Source organism: Mercenaria mercenaria, chromosome 14, assembly GCF_021730395.1.
Source record: "Mercenaria mercenaria strain notata chromosome 14, MADL_Memer_1, whole genome shotgun sequence".
In the NCBI taxonomy this organism is placed as follows: domain Eukaryota; kingdom Metazoa; phylum Mollusca; class Bivalvia; order Venerida; family Veneridae; genus Mercenaria; species Mercenaria mercenaria.
Genome location: NC_069374.1, coordinates 2,261,527 through 2,267,526, shown reverse-complemented (window position 1 = coordinate 2,267,526; position 6,000 = coordinate 2,261,527). Strand labels below are relative to the sequence as shown.

General features: G+C 38.3%; 1 protein-coding gene across 1 annotated transcript in view; it reads left to right on the top strand.

Annotated features, from left to right (window-relative positions):
• Positions 1-2,141: 2,141 nt before the first annotated feature.
• Positions 2,142-6,000, top strand: part of LOC128548616 (uncharacterized) — a 42,644-nt gene continuing 38,785 nt past the window's right edge. The window contains exon 1 of the mRNA XM_053523978.1: positions 2,142-2,307. The gene's annotated coding sequence lies outside the window, so the exon portion shown is untranslated. The remainder of the gene's footprint in view (positions 2,308-6,000) is intronic.

The following is a 6,000-nucleotide window of genomic DNA, read 5'->3' as shown; positions in this document are numbered from 1 at the left end:
TGGGTATTTGTTGGTAGAGGATGTTTCCTTTTTGTGACGTGAGTGACTTGATATTCGATTGGTTAAATCATGGGACTATAACATATAACAACTCCCTGCTTAAATTCCTTGTCCAAATTCATCTCCCACAGGCTGAGTTGAACTAACATCAGACTTAAATGTAACAGAAGTTGTACGTTACGAGTTGGACCAGTCCTGGAGTTTCACCTTGCAGTGCGAAACCCAAATCTGTTCAAGTACTTATTGTAGTAAATTACTCTTCCTCAAGCGTCTTGCTTCACTACTGTGACCTGTCATTCCGTTGAGTAATGATCTAAAATTTGAGTGATCATCTACATCTACATCTATATCTACTGTGTACTGCCCTACAATCAATTCTGATTATAACTGGGAGGCGCTTTGTCTGGGGCAGACAGTTAAAAGATGAGCAAGCTCATTAGGTGCAAAGTTAAAAAGAACTACAATTACTAAGATAAAAACATAGATATACATGTAGATTAGAAAGTTACAGTTGCCAGCCTCTCAGTGAATAGAATAAAACTTTGGCTGGACTGTATATGTAGGGGGAGACCATTTCAGGAACGATTTGTTCTTGGAAAAAGGGAATTTGAATGGTATTGCGTGTGAGATTGTGGGATCAAGCAGTTCAGGTTCTTTGTATGTGTGAGGTGGTTATGGTCAACTGCAATAAGGCTGTACCTTATTTAAAAAATATGAGGGAATATTTTATGCGGCGTTGTTCAAGGGATTGCCAGCTGAGATCATTAAGCATTTGTGTGACACTGCTTGTTTGACCATAGTTGTTACATACGTATCGAGCTGCAGATCGTTGTACTCGTTCAATTGTGTATGTGAGGGATTTTCTCCAATGGTGCCATATAGTGGAACAGTATTCAAGCTGTGTGCGGACATAAGTGTTGTAAGCTGTTTGTTTTACTTTTCTGTTGTTTGTTTTGACATTTCCTTTGATAAATCTAAATGAATTATTTGCTTTCAATGTGATGTTATCAATGTGTTTTGATCAGCTGAGATCTTTACTTAGTGTAACGCCCAGGTATTTAGCAGCTTCTGTAGTTTTTAGTGATATATTATGGAGTGTATAATTGTAGATGATAGGTTATTTTTTCCCAGCAATCCTCAACACCTCACACTTATCTGGATTGAACTCCATTGACCAGTCCTTTTCCCAGGCTTCTAGGGAATGAAGATCATTTAATAGCGACTGAGAATCAATGGAAAATTTAACCGACAGATAGACGATAGTGTCATCTGCAAAAAGTCGTGACTTACTTTTGATGGATTCTGGGATGTCATTTATGTAAGCTAGAAAGAGACAGGGGCCAATGATCCTTGTGGAACCCCGGAAAGAACAAGAAGTTCATCTGAGGTGAAGCCATCCACAACTACTCTTTCGGAACGGTCCTTGAGAAATGACTTGTTCCACTGAGATGCTAATGGGTGGACTCCCAGGGTATCGAGCTTATGAATCAATTTATGGTGGTCAACCTTGTCAAAGGCTTTACTGAAGTCCATGACGATGACGTCAGTCTGTTGGCCATTCTCAATATTGTCAAATACCTCTTGTGTGAAGCTTATAAGTTGTGATTCACAGCTATGCTTTGACCAGAAGCCAAGTTGGTACTGGGTAAGGAGATTATTTCTGTCAAAATGGGACAATAATATCTTCCATTAATTTAGAGGCAATATGTTAGGGATATGGGCCTGTAGTTACTAGCCTTGGATTTTGGACCTTTCTTGTAAACTGGTGCAACGATTGCTCTCTTCCAGTCTTTTGGGATTGTCGACCTGTTTCAAGAGACAGTTGGAATACCTTTGTGATGATTTGGGCTATCTCTTGGTGAAGCTCCTTAAGTATAATCTTGGGAAAATTTTATCAGGACCAGAGGCTTTATTTGAATTTAGCCCCATTAGTAACTTGCCCAGGAACCGGTGATTTGACGAAACCACTATAATTCCTTGCCCACACCTTTAACAGTTATGAGGATCGCTGGCATCTCTGGTGCTGATTAAGGGTCTGTTGCTTTTTCGACGTACATTAGGGTCGTTTTCTCAGAAATTTACTGTACAAAGTGGAACGGTGCAATACGGCAAAAAGCAAATAGTCACACTTTTTATCTCTCCCTTTGTTGCTCTTCAAAGACAAAGAAATCGGAAGCGCTCGTCGAAAAAAAAAATGATTTAAAAAATTAAAAAATGCACGGAAGTTACTCGCTCTTATGTGAATTTTGATGGGTCTGTTGTTGTGATGCTCCAATATTTTTCACATGCAATTATTCATAACCGAAGGTAAACACTACTTCCCACATCTAGCCACGTTTTAGGAGCGGAGAAATTAGGTCAATTTCACCGATATGCAGCATCGGGTGGGTGGAGAGTGAGCAAAAAAGTTGTGTTTCACTAGGTTTCTTTCCATAATTATTCTTAAGTATGTAATCTGTTTTTACAATTAACTTGAAACGTCACTTGTAGAATTTTTCAGACACTGGGTGTGGAACACATGCCTTACTGCCCACAGAAATCGAATTTAGTCCCAACATTCAAAAATTGCCATCACATTCCCAAATCGATGAATTTGCTAAATCTGTCCTTTGGGCTTTAGAAACGCCTTTGTGGTAGTTATTTTACTGATAATCATGTGACCGCTTTAAGACGCAGATATATTTAAGGAAGTGCATCTGCAGTAACTTCCTTCACTATGTTTTTAACTAACCTGTTAATTTTTATTCTTTGCACCTAATTAGTTTTCTCATTTTTTAACACTGCCCAGACAAGCGCCTTCCAGTCATAATCGCTAATGATTGTTGGAAGTAAGAGATGTAGATGTGTCTAGCAGTCTGGTAACAGATAATAGATTTCCTGATAAATAAGTAAGGAATTTAAAGGATACCTGTAATTTACTGAAGATATTGATACTCATATGCAAACAAAATTTTGTGTGAATACATACTAAAGATTTACTTTTAATCATCTCGAATAAATCACTGCATTATTCAGCCAATAAAACAGAAGTTTGCCGAAATCAATAATGGCTAGATCGCAGTGACGTCATTCATTATGTCTCCCCCAGGAGACATATTGTTTTTGCCCTGTCCGTCCGTCCGTACGTCACACTTCATTTCCGATCAATAACTGGAGAACCATTTGACCTAGAACCTTCAAACTTCATAGGGTTGTAGGGCTGCTGGAGTAGACGACCCCTATTGTTTTTGGGGTCACTCCATCAAAGGTCAAGGTCACAGGGGCTTGAACATTGAAAACCATTTCCGATCAATAACTAGAGAACCACTTGACCCAGAATGTTGAAACTTCATAGGATGATTGGTCATGAAGAGTAGATGACCCCTATTGATTTTGGGGTCACTCCGTCAAAGGTCAAGGTCACAGGGCCTGAACATTGAAAACCATTTCCGATCAATAACTAGAGAACCACTTGACCCAGAATGTTGAAACTTCATAGGATGATTGGTCATGAAGAGTAGATGACCCCTATTGATTTTGGGGTCACTCCGTCAAAGGTCAAGGTCACAGGGGCCTGAACATTGAAAACCATTTCCAATCAGTAACTAGAGAACCACCTGACCCAGAATGTTGAAACTTCATAGGATGATTGGTCATAAAGAGTAGAAGACCCCTATTGTTTTTGGGGTCACTCCGTCAAAGGTCAAGGTCACAGGGGCCTGAACATTGAAAACCATTTCCAATCAATAACTAGAGAACCACCTGACCCAGAATGTTGAAACTTGATAGGATGATTGGTCATAAAGAGTAGACGATCCCTATTGTTTTTGGGGTCACTCCGTCAAAGGTCAAGGTCACAGGGGCCTGAACATTGAAAACCATTTCTGATCAATAACTAGAGAACCACTTGACCAGAATGTTGAAACTTGATAGGATGATTGTACATGCAAAGTAGATGACCCCTATCAATTTTGGGGTCACTCTGAAAGGTCAAGGTCACAGGGGCCCGAACATTGAAAACCATTTCCGGTCAGTAACTTGAGAACCACTTGACCCAGAATGATGAAACTTCATAGGATGATTGGTCATGCAGAGTAAATGACCCTTATTGTTTTTGGGGTCACTCCGTTAAAGGTCAAGGTCACAGGGGCCTGAACATTGATAACCAGTTCCCATCAATAACTTGAGAATCACTTGACCCAGAATGTTGAAATTTCATAGGATGATTGAACATGCAGAGTAGATGACCCCTATTGATTTTGGGGCCAGTCTAATAAAGGTCAAGGTCACAGTGGCCTGTTCATGTAAAATCGTTTTTTGGAAATAACTTGAGAACCACTTGACCTACAATGTTGAAACTTAATAGGATGATTGGACATGCAGAGTAGATGACCCCTATTTATTTTGAGGTCACTTGATCAAAGGTCAAGGTCACAGGAGCCTGAACAGTGACTTGAGAACCACTAGGCCACTGGTGTTGAAATTTAGCGGGATGACTGGACATGCCAAGTAGATGATCCCTATTGCAGCCAACCATCAGTGTCTCTTTGACTTTCGCTCGTGACCCCTATTGACTTCGTGCCTATAGGACTTTGCATTGGGGGAGACATGCGCTTTTTTACAAAAGCATTTTCTAGTTAAAATCTGTTGTAAAACAATCTTTTCATTGGATTGTAATTTTTAACTTTAACAACTTTTTCACAGGATTTTCTAAATTAAACTAACAATTTTCATATTGTAGTTTTCAAATATTTTTTGATAAATAACTTTTTTAAATGACATTTAATTTCAATAGCGGCTGTGTGATGTTGACAGTTCGAAACTTTTAGGAAAACAGTAGTTAAGCATTCATAATCATGATAATTAATCCATTTTGTTTAGAAATAATGGTCTTAAGAATGAAAATGTTAGGGACACCACAGACAGTGACCCGTAAGAACCTGAAACTTCCGAGTCCAGCTAAAAGTCAAAAGAAACATCAAGTATTTTGGTTCATACTTCCAAAATCCAGAAAGTTGATCCCAGTCAGACTCTGACTCCACGGCATCTGTCCGAAACTCGAAAATGTGGGAAACAAAGCTAAACATTTAACATTTATAGGAAACCAAACAGCAACAAAACAACTTAATAAATGTAGCACGTAAACTGTTACTAGTGTTAGTGGAGCCCACCATTTTGCTAGTGGAAAAAATGTCCCGAGCAAAAAATGGCTAGTGGGAAAAAATGTTAAATTCGATCCCTTGTCCCCACCCAAAGCTACTACGCGCATGTGTAACATTTTTTTATAATCATCATATATTCCAGCATAGACACTTATCATACGACAGTGGTAAAACCTGTCTAAGCTAGTTTTTAAAATAATTTATCTCTCATCTCTCAGCAGTGGCTTAAGGTATTAGAGTACACACACCAGTAAATAGCATTCCCTATATTATAAAACTGTCATTTTCTAAAGAGCTACCAAACATAGCTAGACCCATTTTGGAGAACAAATCCTTATCTCATTTTAAAGGGCTATGAAAAAACTGATATATAAAATGAAGAGAAAAGTAGGGGTCATGTATCTTCTAAGAGAGATATCTTTTGTCACATTTGCTTACTGTAAAATCACATCAAAATCACACTGCTGTGCCTTGGAAGTACTACTTGTACTAAAATTTGAGTTTCAAACTTTCAGTTCACGATATGCAATCATTTTTCCTACCAAAATGTCAAAAATATATCCACAATGAAATTTAAACAGAAACAAGCTTTAATTTTGACCTCTGTGGCCATGTCAAGTGAAAAACTAGTGTTAAAAACCTGTCCGCCATTACACGACTTGAAACTTGAAATTTGTCTCTACTTGACAAATGCTTGAGCTTGACGAAATATCATAAATTATACAAAATTTATAAAAAAAAACGGCACAGTAAAATTTGTTTAAAAATTGCAACACAGTGCAAAACATGGTCATGAACTTTAAGAATATACCAAGCGGATGCCGTTTTTAGCTTGACTATTCGAAGAATAGTCTAGCTA